The 22,334-nt window shown below is 37.3% G+C and overlaps 1 protein-coding gene across 1 annotated transcript in view; it reads left to right on the top strand.

The window, feature by feature from the left end:
• Positions 1 to 6,622: 6,622 nt before the first annotated feature.
• The window catches only part of elfn2b (extracellular leucine-rich repeat and fibronectin type III domain containing 2b), a 70,263-nt gene continuing 54,551 nt past the window's right edge, over positions 6,623 to 22,334 (top strand). Inside the window, exon 1 of the mRNA XM_032587737.1 lies at positions 6,623 to 6,749. The gene's annotated coding sequence lies outside the window, so the exon portion shown is untranslated. The remainder of the gene's footprint in view (positions 6,750 to 22,334) is intronic.

Below are 22,334 nucleotides of genomic sequence, written 5' to 3'. Positions count from 1 at the left end.
TTCAGTCCCTGCCTCTCACCTGTATTGTGAGTTACTCTAATAATGTGATGAAATTGAAAGCGGTGTAATCAAAACAACAATGTTGCACTAGGGTGTTTCAGTACCTCAACAGATGACATACTTCTGTAATACTGTTGCGTATTTGTCTGGATTTCTTGTGGCGGTGTCAGAGAAATGACCTAATAAGATTATCATTCAGCACAACGTTATGCATATGTTCCCATTTGGCACTGAAGACGATTCATTCAGCTGTGTGTGGCTGACACAGTGAAGAAGGTGGACTTATTTTCTGCACTGAAAAAAAGAGAATGGAGCTCCAACTTAAAGACTGAGTTAATTAGTTACATGTAATCAAAGTTGAAGTTAATCAAACTTCATTTATTTATATTTGCTTAACACTCATAAACCTCATATTTACTTGGATAAACATATTTTGATTACTTGTTACTTATTAACTCTTTTTTTTAAAAGTTGTGCCACCTGATCTCTTTTTTCAATGTGTTTAAATTAGCGAAGAAATATTTGACCACTTGGGGGAAGTTACTTTAAACCAAGAAAAACATATTTTAATAGAACATTCATGCCATTTTTTAAATCTATGTATCATGTAAAGTAATCCAAAGTATCTTACTTTTTAACAAAACTAAGACTTATTCTTGGTAATTTGACTTTTTTTGGTTACAGTAAATGGTAGCAGCTGAGATTTGAAAAGTACAAATATTCTTTGAAATACAACCTTTTCATACTTAATGCTAGATGACCCTCTTGGACTGACAGTTTGGTAAATGTACATTTATTATGTTTTTCACAATGTTCTTTAATATTTCTGGCATCATATATTGTTTGTTTACTGTTAATTTCTCTTAGGGATCTTTATTTCCATCCATCCATCCATCCATCCGTCCGTCCGTCCGTCCGTCCGTCCGTCTATCCATCCTCTTCTGTTTATCTGAGGTTGAATTAAGGCCTTAACAGTGAACAGTTGGATATTAAAATCAAAGATGTCAAAAGCCCAAGTGATGATATTTTTCCTTTTTTTTCTTTTTTATTGGCTTGCAACACAGTTTTTATATAAAACGTTTAAAACGTGCATCTGGATACCGTTATTAAGAATTTTTATGTGAGAGTCTTGAACAAAAAACTGAAGAAAAAAAGCTGGTTGTCACAGGACAGATTTAATTAAATTGCTGACTTTAATTAGATAGAGGTAAAGTTAGGTGAAAGAAGGTCTTTAATAGGTTAAAAGGAAGTTGAATCAGGAAACACATTCTTCCCCTCCGGTCCTCCTCCATCACTCCACAGTTTGGTGTTTTTTCTTGTCTAATGATTTAACTGTTAAATGCAGTCTTGGAAATTTGCTAAAGGAAATTCAAAGATATAACTTTAGTTTTTAGCTTGCATATCATAATAATCACATTTGGTCAAAAAAGCACATGGGAAAAAAAGGAAACTATCATCAATGAGTTGCTTTGTTTTAGTTTTTTGCCTCTGAGTTCAGTTTTGCTTTCACTGGAACACATAAATTAAGTCTGTTAACACACATCACCACAAAGCCTCTCAACAATAAATTAGTTATTTCTTAATCATCAAGCCTAGACAAGCCATTGTGATATTGCTAGTCACCACTGGGAATGATAATGAGAAAATATTAATAAGAGTCTGAGAAACACAGGATGCTCTGGAGTAAAATGTTATCCGTTAAAAGAGACAAAGATTGACAAAGAGCGTTAATGAGCCTTCAAGTAGTTTCATGTGTTTGGAACAAGACTTGCATAGGACAAGAAAGAAAAAAAAAATAAAGAAAAACAAAATAAGCAAACAAGTCAGTAATGAGTATTGGATGTCTTTTAATCAGGTATAATTAAACTTTCAAAAATTCATTCATGTGAAGCAGGAAGCATTATTCCCTCACTGTTCACACGTGCAAAACATGTGCCTCTCCTTGTGTTATATCTGGAGTTTCCTCCATCTTAATTCACAAGCTGCTGAGAAATTCACAATCCAAATTAAAACACTGTAGAGCATTGAAAAGAAAATATATAGTTACATTTCTTTTCTTATTCTTTTTGCAAGCAGTTAACAGTTCTGTGTTGATTCATGTCATACATTATTATCAATATTTACCTTTATTCCAGAGATAGTGGTCCATGTCAATGAATACATTCTCTAAAATAATAGGTGATACCCAACGTCGAGCGACATTGAGAGATAAAGGTCTCCAAAGTTAGTGGTGAGCAGTAGGAGGAGGCTTTTTCTTGAGCACCAAACATGGACAGTCTGAAAAAGAACAAGATTGTCAGTGATAAATTAAGGCTGTCAGTCACAAGCTTTGCTGTAACTGCACAGCGTATAAGAGAGGGAAGAGCTTAATTCAAGGAAACTGACCAGACCAGACTTGTGAAGCTAGTAGCTTAACCAGTCTGCCTTCCCAACTTGTATGTTTTTAACAAGGTTTTTAAAAAAATTTTTTTAACATTTTTTTAAAAAAATTTTTTTGTTGTCACAACTCCACAGTACCACACTTAAAAATAACTGAACTGTAAGTTTAAGACGGCTTTCTGTTGAAGTAGGAAATGATGGAAAAAATATAACAGGAAACAAAGCAGAAAATCTATTATTAATAAAGTCTAACAAAAACTAAATAGTATATGGATGGATGGATGGATGGATGGATGGATGGATGGAATTTGTCGATTTGTAATTCCCTTAACAGAGTAATACATTATCAGGTACCACATTATTTTTGCCTTATAATACCAATTAAAAGCTAAGAAATAAAAATGTGGTATAAAGTAAAAAACAAATCAGCAACTGTGTTTTCTCTGTTCTCATCCAACCTGGGCTCTCTAAGAAAGTATGTGGGTCTGTGTTTGTTTTCACACACTGACACACTTCCAAAACTTCTTAGTGTGAAAGGATTTCTTGTTTTTCATATTCTTTTTCAAAATCATGAATCACCTCCTGGAGTCTCTCTAGACAAAGGATGAACACAAACACACTCACACTTTTCAATATTGCACCAGGAACCTTTGTGCCCCTGCTATCCTGGAAATCCTCACATACTGTATAACAATGTAACAATTGCACACAGAGAGGTCATTTTAATGCAACATTAGGTCTGAGGATGACCACAGTTGGCCTTTCAAAAATGATTCAGGAAGCTGTGGCTCTCACTTGTGAGACCTGTATTCAGCACATGAAATCCTCCATGGGGACAAATGAAAGCAACAGGATGCAGATCATAATGCAACAAGACAGCAGCTGAAATTGTTTAATTTGAAGCGCATCAATTGTGATGGGTGAATTTAGTCATGTTTTGGCCAGCATGAAAATTTACATGGAAATTTGTGTCAGTGAACTAGTGGAATGACATGTTGTATCATGGCATATACAGTAGGCTGTATATAAGAAGGCTACCAGGATAAACTTTGAACAGTCTCATGAATAACTTGAGCAAATATATGTTCCCATATTTACCTTTTTTAAGTGTCTTCAAGCCTGGCTTTTATGTAACCACAGTTAGTCTCCTACCTGCTCCCATGTATTCCTTCACTCTTCACCTTCTGTACCTACTCCTCAGTGACTACTGCTCCATTGAACTAACTCCAATTAAGATGCAGCGGGAGTCCTTCTCCGCCCAACCTTTGACACCTTCCAACTATGAATATCCATCCAGCCAGGTCTTTAAAGCAACTACATCCCCCACTCTGCACCTGGTACAGCTTCATGCTTGCCATGTAGTGAAAACTGCTGTAATACTACTATCACTGTCCACTATGAACTAACATAAACAAGAAAATGAACAAATAATGCTTTTGTGGACAGCAAGTGCTAAAAAAAGGACACACTGCTTGTACAATTATCTCACTGTTGTACCACAGGGACCATTCTGGAACCAAAGTGTGGAACCTTGATATGGAAGCTGCACAAGGCCAGATTGTTTAAGTTTACAGAAAATAGAAAACATCAATCTTTGTCTCCCTTTGATAGGTGAAATCCACAAGGTCAAGTGTGCCAAAAAAAGGGTGTGTTAAATGCAAGCAATGGGAGAAAACATAAAAAACCCCTTTAAAATCCCAATTTAGACCAGTTAGTTTTAAAATCCAATATGGAAGACGTATAGTGAATCCTCAACCGGAAAAGAATGTGAGAAACACACTTTAGAAAACAATTAATTAGATTACTTGGTATCAATGAGAATTACTCACAAGAAAAGAGATAGCTTCCAATCAATGTTTTATGCCTATATTAATAGGCAAAACAGCTTTGGAAACCACTGATGCTTCTTTTGTCTCCCACAACAGAATTACGATGCTAGAAATTTCTTGTGCTTGTTTTTTATGAATGCATTGTTAAACCATAAAGACATTATGTGTGTTGAGTGTTAATCACCTTGAGAACATTTCTTTCTTACACTTTTGCTTCACTTCATAAAACTTGCAGTCAATTCTAGTCGACTCCATCTGAATTTGTCAGGCTAAACAGAAGATGATCTGACCTAAAATGTCAAATGGACAGTATTTAACAATCTTTCTTTATTCTCGTATACTTCAGCACAAAAGAAAATGGATTTTCTGTGAGCGCATAGAAGGCTTTAGAAAATATTCAAACAGGACAAGTGGAGTAAGTGAGGATATTTGGGGCCTCAAATTGCCAGTGGGACCAAGCAGTACTTGAAATTTTATTAGATATGTTAGAAAATGTGTTGGTTGTGAAAATGCAACACATTGTTTGAGACCACATTTGTTGGTAGAAGTCCATTTTACTCAGCTATAATTCGCAGCCAGCCTCAGCCTCCAAGAAAAAGCAAATCTGTCGATACAAAATAAAATCAAGTAATAAACTGCAGATAAGATAACTACTGCTAATGACCTTTTAACAGAACCTAATTTTAATTTTAATCTCTTTTGGAATTAATTTCTGGCTTATCAGTTATCTTTAAAATGAGCTGTAAAACAAAATGCAAAAACGATCAAGGGTGGATAATGCGAAAGCGATGCTAGAGGGGCAGTGGTGGCAGGTGGACAACAGACTTAAACAGAAGTGAACACATTTACAAAATTCTGCCTGTGGACCTTAAACATCTTGAACTGGCTCTGTCTCACCGTGAAACATGGTGCAAACTCTGCAGGGAGAAGTTGCCTTTAGCATGCATGTTAAAATGTTTAGTAGTCAACATATGTCAAGAAGTAAATTAGAAGGCTTTTTTGAAATCCATTAAAAATTCTGTTTCTCTGGGAAGTAAAATATCACATAGAGCCAATAAAATGATTTCTAATGAAGAACTACTGTTTAAACCATTCAACAATCATGGTGAAAACGGCTGATTTGACAGAGACTGTCAGCTGTCACTGTCATACATGAGGAGAACTTGTTTTTAAACATTTTACTCAAAAAAAAAAATCAGAATGGCATTCAAACAGTTGTAAAGCAAAGCTAATTTGAAAAGGTAGATTCAGAAGACTTGGCTACTAGTCAATATTTCAGGAGTCATCACACAGCATGGACAGTCTTCAACTATTGAAATAGACAGTGTTTTGCACAGTAGTCCAGATTTAGTGATGATTTGAAGTGCCATGTTGAGCAGACGCTGGTCCACCGGTTTTTTTTTTAAGTCCAAAATCAGTGCAGCTGTCTATAGTACAAAATTTTATAGGCTTATGGGGAAGCTGAATTCATTTTTGGACAGGACTTGCTGCATACGCACACTGCCAAAAGTGCCATTACATGGTTTATTGACCATGGTATCGTTGTGTTTGATTGGCCAGCAAACTGCCCAGACCACAGCCCCGTAGAGTACCGACAATAGGTGGAGACACCAGAACCAAGAATGGAGATAAGCTGAAGGCCATTGTTTCCTTAACACCTCAGCAGCGACACAAGTTGATCCCGTCCATGGCACTTTGCACTGATGCAGTAATCCATGTAAAAGGAGCAGTGACCTTGAAGTATTGAGTGCATATAGTGTGCAGCACATGGACATTACTTCTCAGTAGGCCAATACCGCCCTATTAGAAAATCCTTTTTTAATTTGGTCTTATGTAACACCAGGATTTTCACAGATCCTGACTTTCTAATTAGCTGTAAGCCATAATTATCGAAATGAATGGAAATGGGTCACTCTGTGAGTATTTCAAATGTACATTCACCTTTTTAAAAAAATTGAAATAATTAAATAAAAACATTTTGAATGATATTCAAATTCATTAATAGCAGTTCTTCAGCATGTAGGTTTTCGCTAAGAGTGCCCAAATGCCAATCAAGCTTAACATAGAGTTACTTGTGTAGGTGGGTGCGTTTGTTGCTTTTTTAAAAAAAAACATAAAATCTCAGTGTAATGTTTGCTGTCAAGTTGATAGAATCATTGATGTGCAGCATAGCCACCTCCTGCATGCACCGTCCTAATCATATATCCAGTAGATGCTAAATTAACCTATCATTCATTGCTTATAGCACCAAACCTGTGAATAAAAGACCAGTGTACTGTAAATTTGCTGCTACTCAAACAGAAAGCAAAGCTCACCGCATTAAACAGTGTTACACTACGCAGAGGTCTATGCATCCTCCCTCTCTCTCCAACTGCCTCTCTCTTACTCTGTTGCTCTCCCTCTCTCAGTCATCCTCTCCCGCCGTGGTGTTGGAGCCTGCGACGTTGCTTAGAGAGAAAGAGGGGAGAGAAAAAAAAAGAAAAATCTCATCCTTTCTGCTCCAGCCACTGAACGCACCATCTGACGGGGAAATAAGTGAAGGTACTGTGCAAAAATATGTTTGCTTTCATTTTTGCAACATGTAGTTATTTATTTATGTATGTATCTTAAAGAACAGCCATGCTCCGATATTTCATATGCACCGATATAAAAGGGACGGCGGGGCGAGAACGCACCTGCCCTCACAGACTCCAACCTTCTTGGTGCAACAGAACCTCACTGAGCTACATTTACGATGGCATAAAAAAGCGTGCTTTTTATTTTCCCTGTTGGAGCTTTTTAGAAGACTTGTCAGAATAACCTATTAATGTGCCCAGATTTTTTTTTTTTTTTTACAATACGCTTTTTTCCCCTATTGGGTTGAAACGCACGCCAAAAGTGGTTCAATCTGTGTCACAGATTTAAAGTGTCACATGAAGCCAGGTTGGATTCTGCAGCGATAGGACGGCCGGGCAGGATACGCGCCATGGACAGATGTGCGAGAGAGAGGGGATTTAGTATCGAGGGAGGAATCACGCAGGGGATAAAGCTGGTGATGCATGCGCGCCCCTGCGTGTGCGTGCGGGTGTGTGTGTGCGCGCGTGTGTGTGTGTGTGTTCTTGCGTTTTCTTTTTTTTTTATTCTGGGTTAAATGGTCGGATTTCTAGCAGTGTTGACTACTCACTCGCACGACAGAAAAGCGGCTCACTTCACCTGCAGCGAGGGCTTAGGTGGAAGCCACCTTTAGTTCTCCAGCATGCATGAGTTATTGAATGTGTGGCTCTGATTATGTGTTTAAGTGAGAGAGAGAGAGTGAGAGAGATAGAGAGAAAAAGCTCTCATACCAGCAGCGGCAACAGTGTCCAACTGCTGACCGATGGACCACACAGATTTGTACGCCCACACACTGTGGACAGCCAGGCACGAGAATATGCGTAGCAACAGAGACAAAACACTTGGAAATCTATTATCTGTATCTTCATGGGCAGTAAAATCCCTGTGCATCAGTCACTTTATAACAAGTTTTGAGTCTTAAAATGCAGACGGTAGTGGACCTTCTGCATTCTGTGCTGATCAGATGGAATTTCTGTGGGTCATAGACTCTAAATGTAGGGATGGGCTTTTAAGAAAAGTAAGAATGCCTTGCTTTCATGGTATTCACATGAAAGAAAACCAACATGAATATTATACATGATCTAACTATTGTTATTCAAAACAGATTAGCACCAGGGTTTCCTCCTGTTGCAAAAAACAGTAGACATTTCGATTGTTCCAGTTATAATATTGTTGTGGAGACTGTGTACATTGTTCAAGTATAACATTTTCACCCATGACAGGAGACCTGGATAGAGCATAATTGTTCCCTGGATATGTTTTTGAGTGGAATATTCAAGTCATTTCAATTAATTTCAAAATAATTCCCAGGAGCAAATTAAACATTGGAACTCAGGTTCTGTTAAAGAATTGTTTTATTGATGGGTCTCCGTTAGTGGTCAGTACTACATTGCTGATTGGTGATAAAAGCCAGATGTTGGGGCTTAACGTAACATTTCCAAATATGGGAATCTATGGGTGTGTGCACTACACCCCGTTAAGAGGCCAAGTGACTGTAACTTTTGAGGGAACTCTAATTGGTTTTGTTCCTTCCATTTTTGTTGCTTGTGGCTGTCAGCAACCATTGGTTTGTTTTGTAATAAAAACCTTCTTTATTTATCTAAGCTGGTGTACTTGAGTCTTCACTTATACATCTTGCAGAGGGATATTTATAGACAACCCCTTGTTCACTTCAGTAGCAATTGATTTTGTCTTCAAAGTTGGAGATTAAAAATGGGCAAGAGTAGAGAACTGTACCAGATTATAATAGCTAGATGGCCAGATTATGGCATCTCCAAAAACTGTAGTTCTCATGGAGTTTCCCCCGTTTTCAGTGGTCAGTTTCTTTCAAATGTGGTCCAAGGAAAGAACAGATGTGAATGGGCAACATGGTGCTGTCATGGTTGTTTGGGGCTCATTGATAAGTGGGGAGAAATAAGGCTGGTCTATGTGGTCTGATCTAACAGGCAAGCTACGTCAGCCCAAATTGCTGAAAAAGTTATGCAGATTCCAGTGGAAAGGTATCAAAATACACCATCACAATTTGTTTCCTGCACTGGCTGCAAAGCCAAAGTCCACCAGTGTAGAGGCCAACAATTGGCATGTGAGCATCCAATTTGAAAAATGTGACCTGCTGTGAATGCTTTTTTTCTTTACAATGCATGGATGGCTAGGTGAATATGTGTAGCTAATCAGTGAAATAAATTGGACCAAGATAGATTATAAAAAACATTGTGAGCTATTGTAGGAAGCATAGAGCCAGAGCAAATCTTCATAGGTCTAGTGGATTCCTTCCTAGACCCATGAAGTTCAAGGCTCTTTTTGCAACATGAGCCAGGAGCCGACTTTTATTTGGCTCCTCAACAGAAATGTCATTCATACTGTTTGGATTGATTAGGCTGTTATTACAAAACTCAGAGACCATACAGATGTATGATGCTTTTCAGTCTGCAGCTGAAAAGCATCTGTGAAAAAAATAATCTGATCCATGAGTTGATACTGAAATTTATACCATTCCCTGACATCAGTTCTTGGTATTGTGCATGCGAGACCACAAACAGATAGCATGGGAAGAGAACCAGGACGATTACACTGTTGCCATATGGGAAACATTTACTAATGGCCTGTTCTGAACTCAGTTTGACATTTTGTCCTGTATCCAGAATTTAGATGAGATAAGGAGAACATTTTGGCAAACCAACAAGCTCTTACATGATACTCTTATACTTTGTGATGCGAACAAAACTAATAAACCGAACGCTGCTTTGGAAACCACCTTGGCTATTTTTCCTCCAACAAGAATTACTTGTCAAATACTGCTTTAAGAGGAGCGATGGGTGATGCTATAACTCTCTGATGAGATTAACTTGTCTTTTCTTTTCTTTTTTTTGTTAGCACAGGAAAGGTGTAGGACAATTCCCTCAGCCAACTCTGAACATAATTTTCTTGGAGAATAGACAGATGTTCATTGGAGAAGCAAAACAATACAGAGAGAAAGAGTCTAATTTCTGGTTGTTTTGTGTGAACTTTGTGCACAAGGTTCAAAAGTTCACACGGACACTTATTTAGTCTGTGTGATCAATACTTAATAAGTGCTTCATCTGATTCTCTTAAAAATGACAAATGGGGGATATCAGTTTGCTAAGTAAGTGGATTCCCTTTTTATAAGATGTTGTAAATTAGCTTTTACTCCAATCAATAATGAAGCGCTTTCCTATTTTCATCCATGACATCTAAGGTGCAGCTTGACCAGAGTGATCCCTGGAGACACCCACTTTAAATGCAAAAGGGATGCCCTTCCAACTTTATTTTGCTATTTTATTGCACCCGTTTAGCTTCCACACATAGTCTCGTTCTCCACCCACCTGCTCCTTTCATTTTGCCATGCCTCTTGATGTCGTCCCTGGAGGAATGATGAGCAGTCTCCAATCAATTGCAATCACATATCAGAGCTGTACCAAGGGAAAAAAAGGGAGAGGTAATCAGTATTGAGGAACAGGCCTGGATGAAGGTGAAGTAACCACCACCTACCAAACCAAACCACTATGTAATCTTCTCTTTATCAGAATTCTATTAAGCAGCATGAGACATAATTTTGAAAATCCATAGTTCTGTCTGTGGGCGATAATCTGAAGAAGTGATGAATGTTACACTGGTATGAGCCTGAAAATGCAATTTTCTTCTTTATGTTTGTGTGAAAATAATCAAATATGATGCTGCTAAATTTCATGAGCAAAAGGAGGATATTATACCAGCATACCTGTAAGGAACTGGTTCTTGAACAAGATGATTGGGAATACATGCCACTGCAGACATGTCCAATTCATTGACTGAAAGCAATATAACAGCTTGATCTCCTTGCTTTGAAACCAGCAAAAATTAGGCAGGACTGACCTAATTAATTCTGCTTACAGTTAAGTTAAAAAAAGATGCTTGTTCTGTAACGGTATGGTAGCTGAGCTAAAATGCTGTGACAGCAAATGCCTGGCAGGTCAGATTATATAGATGTAGCAAAAAATACAGCATATAATTTTGACTCATTTGTATGGCTCGGATAGTTTTCTTATGGTCGTAACTGCTGTGTAGCAGAACAAATAAGAAGATGAAACAGTACATAAAAATGATGAAGAAAACATGTTTCTCATTAGTTTCAGAATAGAACCTAGATGGCAGGCATATTGTCACAGGTAGTTCTTTTTCACATTTAACAACATACTCAGTTGTTACAAATGCACAGTTCTGAAAGGTGAATCATTGAAGCCACTACTGAAACACTCCAGTAGAAATTGACAAGCTGATTAACATAAAGTGCTGTGAACCATTGTTTTAAAGATAAAAAAAAAATCCAGAATTGTTGTATGTGCTTCTGCTTGGCCTGTTTTTTTTATTGATATCACTAAATATAATCCAGGACAATGAATTGCCTTTAGAAGTTACATAATTAGTAAGTTGGTTCCACCTATGTGTCATCTAGGCATAGGTAAAGCTGATCTTTAAAGACTTTAGGGGTTTGTAAGAGAACATTAGAGTGCAAGTAGAATCATGAAGACCAGGAAACACATCAGATAGGTAAACAAACTGGCAAAGAGGATTAAAACAAATTTTGATTATACAATTACATGTCAAACTTATTCATCTTATTTAAGAGTTTTCATCTGTTTTATCAGTCATGCAAACAAATTTGGATGAATCTGGTCTTTATTGAAGAGTGACAAGAATAAATGGATCATTTAACAAAAGGATATTCGGTTTAAACTATGTTACAAAAAGAACCATGTAGGAAACTCTGCATGTGAAAGGAGGGGATCTGGTTAGATAAGATCAATACCAAACGTCCTGGCCTACATGAAAAATCCTATGAGAGAGAGAAATTAATACAACACATCTCCTTAAACATGCCATCCCTACTGAGATACATGGTGGAGGGAGCATCATGCTGTAGAAATGCGCTACATCACAGGGGATAGGAAAGCTGGTCAGAGTTGGTGGGAAATGGATGGAGATAATCCTTGAGGACTATGCTTATTATGGGAAGCAAAAGATTCAGTACTGGAATGAAAGTTTAACTTTCAAACAGAACGTATGCTTTAAAGCATACCACCAGAGCTATGTGATGTCATATTCATGTGCTGAAAAGACCCAGTCAAAAAAAACAAACAAACTTGATTATCTGAGAGTTTGAGGTAAGAAGGAAAAACTTGTTACAAAATGTCTACAAGTTCAGAATGCTTTTTCACTGCAATATAAATCTCATGGGTTCTTGCCTATTAGATATCTTGTACATTAAATAGCTGTGTGCATTATTTCTGTATATTAATTCAGCTAAGAATGTGCCTGTATACAGACCATGAAAATCCTTGCAAGTCGAATCTCTAATAGGCCAAGTGAATAAATTAGGTATTCAGGAGTGCCTCCTTGCTGGTTCACAATTGACAGTCTTAGATCTTTAGGCCTCCCCACCTGCTCCATCCCTCCTGGCCTCTGTTTCTCTGCCACACCCTCGAAATCGATCTCAGAATCCTTCAAGGGAGATTATGCAAAGATCCTGAGAGGGATAACCCTTGGGAGAGATCCACACTTGCTCACTCCTCCACATTGCGTTCTTGGCCACTGCATTCTGTGCTCTCTTTCAGCCAACCAGCTGTTGCAGTCCTCTGCACAATCAATATGGCCGTCGTGTTTCACAACAGCCAACAGTCCCTCACTGCCAGGTACCTGTGGGAGGTCCCCCAGAGAAAGAAAACAAAAGGCATGGGAAGACACCTTTATAGTTGACAGTTTTCAGAATTGCAGCATGTTTGAATAATTTGAAGAAACTGGATGCAGTCTCTTTAGCTGTGCCGCTGCCAGGCATGAATGAAGTAGCAGGGGAAGTGAACATCTTTGTAGACAAGTAGAAGCTGTCTCAGAGGGAGAAAAAAATAGATCCAATGGATAAGAAAGTGGAACAAGAATATTACAGTATGAACCATATGTTACATATGTGAAAAGGAAAAGAATAAGGAATAGTGAGAAGTTAGTGAAACAGCTCTGATAAATGTCATGCGCTCCCATAGTCTGCTTTAGGCATGTCTCACACCTGGCAAGTGAACTAATAATTGGGGAGAATGGTGTTGGAAGGTCTGGTAAAGAAAATTTTTCAATTTTATTCAGAGTATTGCTGAGTTTAAAGTTTTACAGCTCCTTGACTCTAGCTTGAGTTCAACTTTTTTTTTTTTCATTGCCACGTGTACATTGCAAGTCTGTTGACCCTGCATCGTGTGACGATAGATAACTGTCTGTATGAGTTATGATTGAAGTGATATTTTGTGAGGTACTTATGTGAAGTCAGAATCTTACCTAATAAAGGAAGTGACTTATGTGCCACATTTTGGAGAAACAGGATTTAGTTGGGATTGTAAGCAAACAGGTACTTAAAAGATGTTCTACATTGAAAAACAAATCAAACTTCGAAAATATATGAGTGTTTTAGTAAGTAGCATTCTTTGATGTGCATTTTTTTTTACCAGAGAAGGTTAATGTCAATATGTGACATTGTGTGCATCCTTGAAGTTGTTTTAAGTAGAAACATCTTCCTAACGTCTAGGACGCATTTAATAAAACTCTTACTTTGCAGAGAGGTATACTGGATGCAAACTCTTAGTACAGTGAAGCCATTTGCAAGAAATGGATCTGTCATGTTGCCTCTAATATGCTATTGCTGGATATTTCTCTGAAAGAAATATTTGCATGGTTGTACTACTAAACAGTTATTATGTATATATTTTATTCTGACATATATTTTGTTTGTGGGTTTGTGACATGTTTTGCTCTTTTTACTGTGTGTGTGTGAAGGTGTAGTCATGGCTGACCTCCACCCTAATTTGTCTATAAATAGTTGCATTGTTTATAATTCACAATGATCTGTCCGTCAGATCAGATAGGGGTACTTTATTTTTACCAAACTGTTGCCTTAATATTTAATGCTCAACTGAATGTCCATGAATAAAATGTCAATTATTTACTTGTACCAAAATGTGGTCAGGTTAACCCAAAAAGAGATGTAGGTCACCCTATTAGTTTCATGATTACCTTCAAACGTCCAGCGTACTTGGTGAGCACATCTTAGTACATGCACTTAGAAAGGCATATTTCAACCTATATTTCAAAAAGCCACAGCCTGGCTTATCTAGTAATCCAACTATGGATGCAACAGTGTCAAGTGAATAGCTAGATGATGATGGCATCTTGTGTTTTACATCTGCCAAGAAAAATTAATTTCAAGAAGCTTTTCACTTTATTTTACTCTTAGAAACATGTACCTCTTTTCCAAACCATAAACTATCTGCTGCCTGCTGCAGGGGAGACACCGACAACTCAAGCATACTTCATACAACCTCACTTATGAACAAAAAATGAAAAATTTAGATGAGTAAAAGGGAAAAAAATTGCTTTAACATGTCATTTTAAATTTCACTAAGTGTCCTTGAATGGAATAAACCCACAGCACTTTAAGGCTCAGCATTCCTCTGAAATTACCGCATTCAAAACTTAAAGCTTTTTGACAGATGGCAGGAACAACGTGGTGCAATGTAGTGCAACCGCTTTGTAGTCTTTAGACCTTTGTAAGAGTGATAATGTAGAGATGCATGTCTGAGGCAGAACATTAGTTTCTTTATGATGACAAATTTGGAAACCTTTAGTGGATGAAGGAAAATACACACGTATTCATTCTGAAGGAAAGGCATTGCAGCCAGTTGAGGTCTCTAGATAAGTACAAATACAATTAAAATATTTCATGGTATAAAAACACTCTTTTGTTTGCTGCGCGAAAACTGCCAAAATTAGTTATATTTTATAAATGCCAAAATAATGACTGAGACCTTTTTATAACAACTGTAGGAGTTTGGTCAAACCTCGTGGGAATTCTTTCACAACCTTTTGACAATACTTTGTTGGAATATTTATGTCCTAGGTTGTTTTGAGGTTTGATTTCTGTTTTACTCTAATTTAGTCCTTCCTTAGTGATGCTAGATTATGTTTATTTCTTGTGTCTAGTTATTTCTTGTTACTCTAGTTAATTATGTTTCTTTGGTCTAGTTATTCTTCAGTGTTAGATTTTTTTTTACTAGTCCTGTGTGTACTCTCCTTCGCGCTCTGTGCCGCTCGGCTCTCTCCCCTCACACCTGCAGCCCGCTTCTAATCAGCCATATGTTCCTTGTTCAGTAATCAACATCCCCAGTATATTTACGACTCATTCTCAGTTCCTCCTTGGTGGTTTACCTCGTCAACTCCTGTTATTTTCCTGCTAGAATTTTTACTTATATTCCTGGTTTTGTTTTGTCCCTGGCTCCCTGTGTTCTCTGTGTTTTTTTTTGTTTTTTTTTAATTAGAACCTTTTTCCTCTACAAACTGCCTCTGCCTCTCTGCCTTTGGGTCTACCTACAAACACCTCATTATGACAATATTGTCCTATTCCTCCTGACAGAACTGCTGTAACCAAGTCAGATTTGCAGAACATCATGCAAGAAAAAATATTTTTTGGACTTCCAAGCACCTAAGTAACCATGCAACTAAGTTAGCAGTCTTATTAGGGATATTGTCACGTTGGGTGAACCATTTATGCACAATTTTTATGTTCTTTTACAATGTTTTAAAAATGTTACTTGAGTGTTGCATAATGTTCTTTTCTAATGTTTTATGAAAACCACCCATTCCTTTTGAAGCAAAACACATACTCAGTTCTGTCAACCCTTTACTTTACATAGGGATGCAGTTCTAATGCTCATTACCCTTTTCCTCTAAATTCAACACTGGTCATAATGATCAAATGGTTTCATCAGACCATAGAAAACATCTCCAAAAACTAACATCTCTATCCTTGACAGCAATGTAAGCTGTGATTTGGCTTTTTATGTTGCTAATAAATAACATAAGTGTACCTGAGTGGCCATTCAGCTTATGTACATGACCTGTTTCACTCTAGATATGAAGCTCTCTTTGTCCATAACTCAAAACACCTGTCCATGTTTCTGTCCATGCTAAGTTTTCTTTGTCCATTTTAATGAGTTAGAGGAGACAAGACAGCAGTTGATACTTTAATCTTTTTTGAGTTTTGCTTGACTCTGTTGGCTTTTTTTAAATCTTAATTTGTCATTTTGTTTTGATTAGCGCAATTCTCGCTATATCTCAGAACAGTAGAAGGAATTTATAAAACGTTCTCACTTTCATAATTCTGGCATTAACCAGAGTTATATGGAGGGTGATAAATAATTTTTCGAATCCTAGCTAAACAAAAATAGGACAATTTTATTCTGATTTAATGACAGGTAATGGTAAAAAAAAAATGGACATGCATTTTTTTACACAATGTATGTACACATCTGGTCTTAAGAGTGTATGCATAAACTGTAGATTCTCTTGTACACCTTCCACTCCTTCATCCAGACTTTCTGAAACCGTTCAGCCATCCAGTCAGATCTGTACTGAAACAAATACACCAGACATTACTTACCTCTAAAAACGGCTGTACTGCTTCCTTCTCCAGCACTCTACCATCTCATAATCCACCTGCAGGCTCTGACTGAGGGTATGATATAATAAGTCCCCAATGTCTCTTTGCGAACATTTTCTGTTAGAAATGATGAGGTCAGAACCTACGTGCCACTTCTCCGGGTTGCTATAGATATTTGTGTGTGTGTGTGGGTTTATAGCCAGAGACAGAAAATGAAAAATAATTAAGCTGTTGTTTGATCTTTGGGGAGGAAAAGCTTTTTGATGCATTTTTTTTAAGCGTACAAATTTTCTGAACAAGAAATAGTTGAAATCAGCTCATGCAATATGTATAGATGACTTGTAGGATTGCTATTTTAAGGCTCCTACTTGCATGAATACACAATAGACCTCTACATATTTTGTGCTCAGTGTAATCTGAGATTCTTTCAAGTTATTAGAATTAATGAAAAACATCATCTGAAAGAGAGAAATTGAAAAAGGCAAAGATGGGTGTGTAGGCGTGTGCCACAGTTTTTTTTTTTTTTTCTTACATCTTTTTTTTGGGTTAAGTAACTGCAGCCAGTAAAGATATGATTGGCAACAAAACTGCATCACTAATTGACCGTAATGAATGTAAACAAATAAAATACAATTGGATCCAATAAGATTAGTCACAAATTCATACAAAGACAACCGTAAACCATGATTACGTGCAAAGCTTAGCCATTCTCTGTGGAGACTGTGATGCTTTTGCAGAAGTCTCCAGGTGTGTGTGTGTGTGTGTGTGTGTGTGTTATGAGCCATGTATAATATATACTCTATGTGCTCATCCTTCTCTGAGTAAGAGTGTGTTCAGTGTCAAGTGTGTGCATGTGGTGTATATGTTAAGTAAGGACACCATCTGCCATGATCTTTGGTTTGTGCCAACCCCCCGCCCCTGTTAACCCACGCCCATGCACCCATACACAAAATCACTCAGTGTTGATGAGGAGAAAAAAAGTCTCTCTCAGTGGATTGCGAGAGTGGGGCAGGGGATGGATGCTGTAAGAAGAGTGGGAGTAATGCGGAAAGCGCTGTGAGGATTAAAAGAGGATGAATACAAAGAAAGTTGTGGTGTTCTAGCTTGGTTAACCTCTGGTATGTTACTTTGAGGAGTGAATGCTTACCGTACTGTATGCTCCAACAAAAGAAACAGAAACATTTAGAAATAAACACACACGCCCATGCACACGCACACACAAAGAGCTGCACATGCGTACCAAGTAGATTTTTGAATAATGCTTTGTGTTTTTTTTTTTTCTGAACTGCCCTAGATTCATTTGGCATCTGTGCTGCACACTCATTTCTCTCTCACTGTCTCTCTCTCTCTCATTCTCTCTCTCTGTCTCTCTCTTACTTTGATATGCCTTTTATACACATCATCGCCCTCTTCTTTTACTCTTTTCAGTCATCTTTCTTTTTCAGAGAGAAGTGATGGTGAAAATGCCCGACATAAATATTTTAGCCCTCTTAGCCTTTCTGCATCTGCACTTTTGCACTGAGAGAGAGATTACTGTATATCTGGTTTACTACGGTGAATACATGCTGGTGGGTTCCCTTGTTGGAACTCTCATGGTAAATATACATAAAAATTCCCAAATCTCACATATATTTTGCTATTGCTTCATGAAGATGTTTTATTGCACCATATTTACATCAACTGTAGTTCATTTGGGCCAGTAGACAATTATGAATAATGACATCTTATTAAACCATAATGACTAAACCACCTCCTGAAGTTAGATATTACAAATTAAAGTCACACAATCACATCTCCCTAAAGGAAACTAGGAGCATAATGTGGGAAATTACTCTCAATCATAAGTTTTCAAATGACGGTGAGGCATTCTCAATTCAGATACAAAGTAAAACAGTATAGAGTGTCAAAATATTACAGTCCTTGGCTAATTTAGCTACAATAGCTACTTTGACCAGCACAATTAAAAAGTGAAAATTAAAAATTGCAGACAGTGATCCATAAAGAATGTGATCCTGAACATATTTTCTTTACTGGAAGTGAGCAGTATTTCCATGCTGTGTTTGGATAAATCATCTGTGTTTTAGCCTGGGCATAATAATTACAGTTTATGCCAGAGGATTATAGATTAGATTACTTCAGACAGCTTTCAGTACTTCCATTGATTTATTAATGTGACAAAATTGTGACAGTATGTACACGTGGAAGTGTTGTGCTTTCATTATGAGTGGGAAAGAAACAAAAAGAGCTTATGCTGTGAAGGCTTCTGTAGGCTTAGTCAGGTTTCTTGGCTGATAGTCTGCGGTATGAAAACAAAAATCTTGAAATGAGCTTCTGGCTTGAAATAATCAATATACAAACAAATAGTACCTCTTCCTTTTGTCAATAATACTATTGATTGTGGTACATCCTCAGTTAAAACAAGCCAGGGGGAGTTTATTGTTCTTCTTTTTCATTTTCTACCACTTTGCTATGTCATCACTTGGTCCGACGGCATAGGAACTCAAGCCAACAGAAATAAAGTGTGCAAACTTGGGTTAAGCACAAAATCTCACACAGACACAGTCATGCATCATTCCTCTGCTAGATCCAAAATTCAGTAAATTAAGTAAGAATATTTTTTGTATGTAGTTTATTCTATATAATACAACAACTGAACAGAGTTTATATTAGCAAACAGCTCACAATGGTAACCCCTACTTGCTTTCATTTAAGTTTAAGTTGCTGGTATAATTTAAGTTACACATTGACTGAAGAGTGATATAAGTTTGCAATAATTCTCAACTATAAGAAGATATTTGTTTTGTTAATAGTTTCAGCTTAAACAATGTATTCACTCTTCAGCATAGATGTCGAGAGTCCCATTTCGGCATCTGACTGCAATTCAGTTATTTTCAAGACTAATACAAATTTGGCTTTACAGTACAGGTGATTTTATATTTTAATTAAGATTATTGTGGTCTAATTAAATTTCTCTTACAGTACAATACAAACTTTTAGATAAAACATAAAGTATACATCTTCAATAACTGCACTTTTTGCATGCTTTTAATTTCATAGTGATGATGGTCACATTTATTCAGTGATATTTTTTTAAAACCCTTTTGAAGTTTACGATCAGAAATGATTTACACATCCATTTCCCACAAAAAACTGACTTGCAAAAACTTACACAACCCCCTAAGTTTTTAATTACAGTTTGAAACACAGATTGTGTCAATATTATGCAAAATCTGAGAGAAAGCCAATCAAACACTAAGACAGCAAATAATGAAAAAAATGTATTTCCTGGTGGAAAAGTTAAGTCTGGGCATCACTATCACTTCCAATGTTACTGGCATGATTAAGGTATCCCAAGGCAAATGTTTTCTACATTTGAAGCAGGCTCCGTCATAATCTGGGGAGTGCTTTCCATCGATGGAACAATGTAGCTTCATGTTGTTGTTGTGGTATGTCAAACCTCGAGTGGCAATGTGGAGATTTTGCATCACACAACTGCCTTGACTGATAAAATTCCCCTGTGGTTGCAACGATGCAGTTTACTACGCTCATTTGACAAAAGATTTCTTCCAGGAGAATTAGGTTTCTCTCTTGGGCTCTGCATGATTCCCTGATTCAGAAGTTTTACAAGAAAAAATACACCAGTTATAGACCATAATTGTCTTTCACTATGTCATGTTCTCCACAAGGAGCAACATTTCCCTCTAATGCCCTCTATTTAATTGCCCCTTTGTAATCTGGTATGAGGCATATGTATAACTAGAGCATTGACACCAACTGATTTAGTATATGTAAGGTTTATTTGGTGAGAACATACCTTACATAAAGACTGATGCATGCTTAGATATCCAGTCTAAACTAGCTAAACATTAGCAGCAGTTGCTTTCACAGCTAGAGTGAAACACCAATAAATGTGAGAGCAACTGACCTGACAGGGAAGTGGAACGAAGTATCTCCAATTCATTACTAAGAAACCAGTGAGCTGATATACAGTACAACATTAGTGATGCTTGGCAAAGATAATGGTAGGAGCAGCCACGATGGAAAGTGTCCACCACGGAGAAGGAGAACGTTGGAAGCCAAAATTAGGGCAACACAGGAAGAAGTCAGCCAATTGTTAGATCTCCAGAAACTTGCATCCAGAAAAGGAATATCCCAAAAATACAAACAGATGCCCATACCTGAGACCCTGGGAACTGCCACAGACTCCAAGCTTTGGCTGCCAGACTGAAGAGATATAAGCCAGACAAATAAACAGGCTGTTCTCCACCAAACCAGCTACAGTGTACTCACTGTGGCGGGGTAATAACACACAAAGTAACCCAGGAAGGACTGAACAATACTGTAAATAAGCATCACATAGCAATGATGTACAGTGGATAATAGACCTGGAAGTCTAGCACACTAATCTCCCTGTACAAAGTCCAGTGAACATCACAATGGCAGACATCCAACAGAAATTTTGTTGGTAGGAAGAGCTGGACAGCTGGACATGGTTCATGCCTACAGGCTCAAGAATATGAATTCTCTTCATGAGCACCTCTTGGCACAAGTGAACCAACTGGTGAAGAATGAGACCACCATCCAAGATCCAAGCTCCAAGAATACATTAGGAAGATGGCCCCTGGTAGAGGACCCAAGCTTGAAATAAAGAGCCACCCTTCTTGCCCAGGAGGAGAGGGATGAGTGAGAGAATAGTTTTAAATAATGTTAGAAAAAGATTTGATGGTGGAAATAACACCTCAGTTTCTCATCTGAGCATCTTGAAACTTTTCCTACTGAGCCTGTGATGAACTATATATATATTAAAAAAAAATAGGTCGACAACTGTTTTTTTTATGCCAAGGTTTTTTGTCATCTGTCTCCTGCCTTGGCATTACTTCTTGTCCTCCTTTTTCTTTCTTGGCATTACTTCTTGTCCTCCTTTTTCTTTCTCTAAGGTTTTTTTAATGTTACTTGCCTAAAGCTCAACACAGTCTCTGCGGCAGATTTTTTTCTACCAGCATTAAGGTCACACACACCTTAAAGGAAAGGCAGATCAAAATGATTATAAGATGAGGACAGACAGCATTTGGTAGAAGATAACTCTGTTTCACAGTAACGCTAACTTACTTTAATGACTTGTTTTTGCAAAGTTCACATTTTCATCACAGCCCTGATATTTTCGAGACACTACCTGGAGGAGTTGCTTTTGATGTAATAAATGTCTTATAAGCTGAAGTTGACACTTTGATGGCTACTCAAACAACTGTATGGATCAAAGTGATGGTAACATCTAATTGAGCCTGTAAGGTCATTGTCCAGATAACTCACAACTGATGACTGCGTAAGGAACAACTGTGGCTCACCAAGGAAAGTTGAAACCTGAATGTAACTGCATGTTGTGACAAGATAATGATCCCAAACAAACATAAAAAACTGTTTTGGAAAAGCAGGCTGTCCCAATTTCAGGCTTAAACTCCAGCTGTAGTTTTACACAGCAACCCAGAATGAGGCATAGTGCACGATTTCATGAAATGTGCTTGCTTAGGAGGCGTACATTAAAATAAGAAAATAAAAGTGGTTCTTGCAAATTTCCATCTTGAACTAAAAGGATTCTATATTGTCTAAAAATTAAGTGAAAGCACATTTTTATCTTTTGCTTAAACTTCTTATAAACTGTTCTTTCATGTGCGTGAAAACTTAAATATAACATCCTTGTTACTTTTCGACCGCTGCCATTGTCATCAAACTATTCATTGCAAATTTTCATAAACAAATCCGAGTTTCTTTAAAAAAATAGCACATTTTGTCCATGTACCTCCAGAGATAATATAATTTCTCTTTTGTTCTGATTCACATATGTATTCTTTACGGACTGCAAATCTTAGCCCTTATGCCATTTTCATTTAGTGCCTTTTGTTACAGCCTTGAAACACAAATGGTCACATACAGATAGTGTAATAATTGTGCAAGAGTGTTCTTAAAAACATTTTCTAATTTTATTCCAGGTCAACCATTTACTCTGTCATTCTCAGTAAAGCATAAATGATCTAGTTTCAAGTAGGGTTACACATTTAAAGCAG

This window comes from Xiphophorus hellerii, chromosome 16 (genome assembly GCF_003331165.1).
Source record: "Xiphophorus hellerii strain 12219 chromosome 16, Xiphophorus_hellerii-4.1, whole genome shotgun sequence".
Taxonomy (NCBI): Eukaryota; Metazoa; Chordata; class Actinopteri; order Cyprinodontiformes; family Poeciliidae; genus Xiphophorus; species Xiphophorus hellerii.
This window is presented reverse-complemented; position numbering and strand designations above follow the sequence as displayed.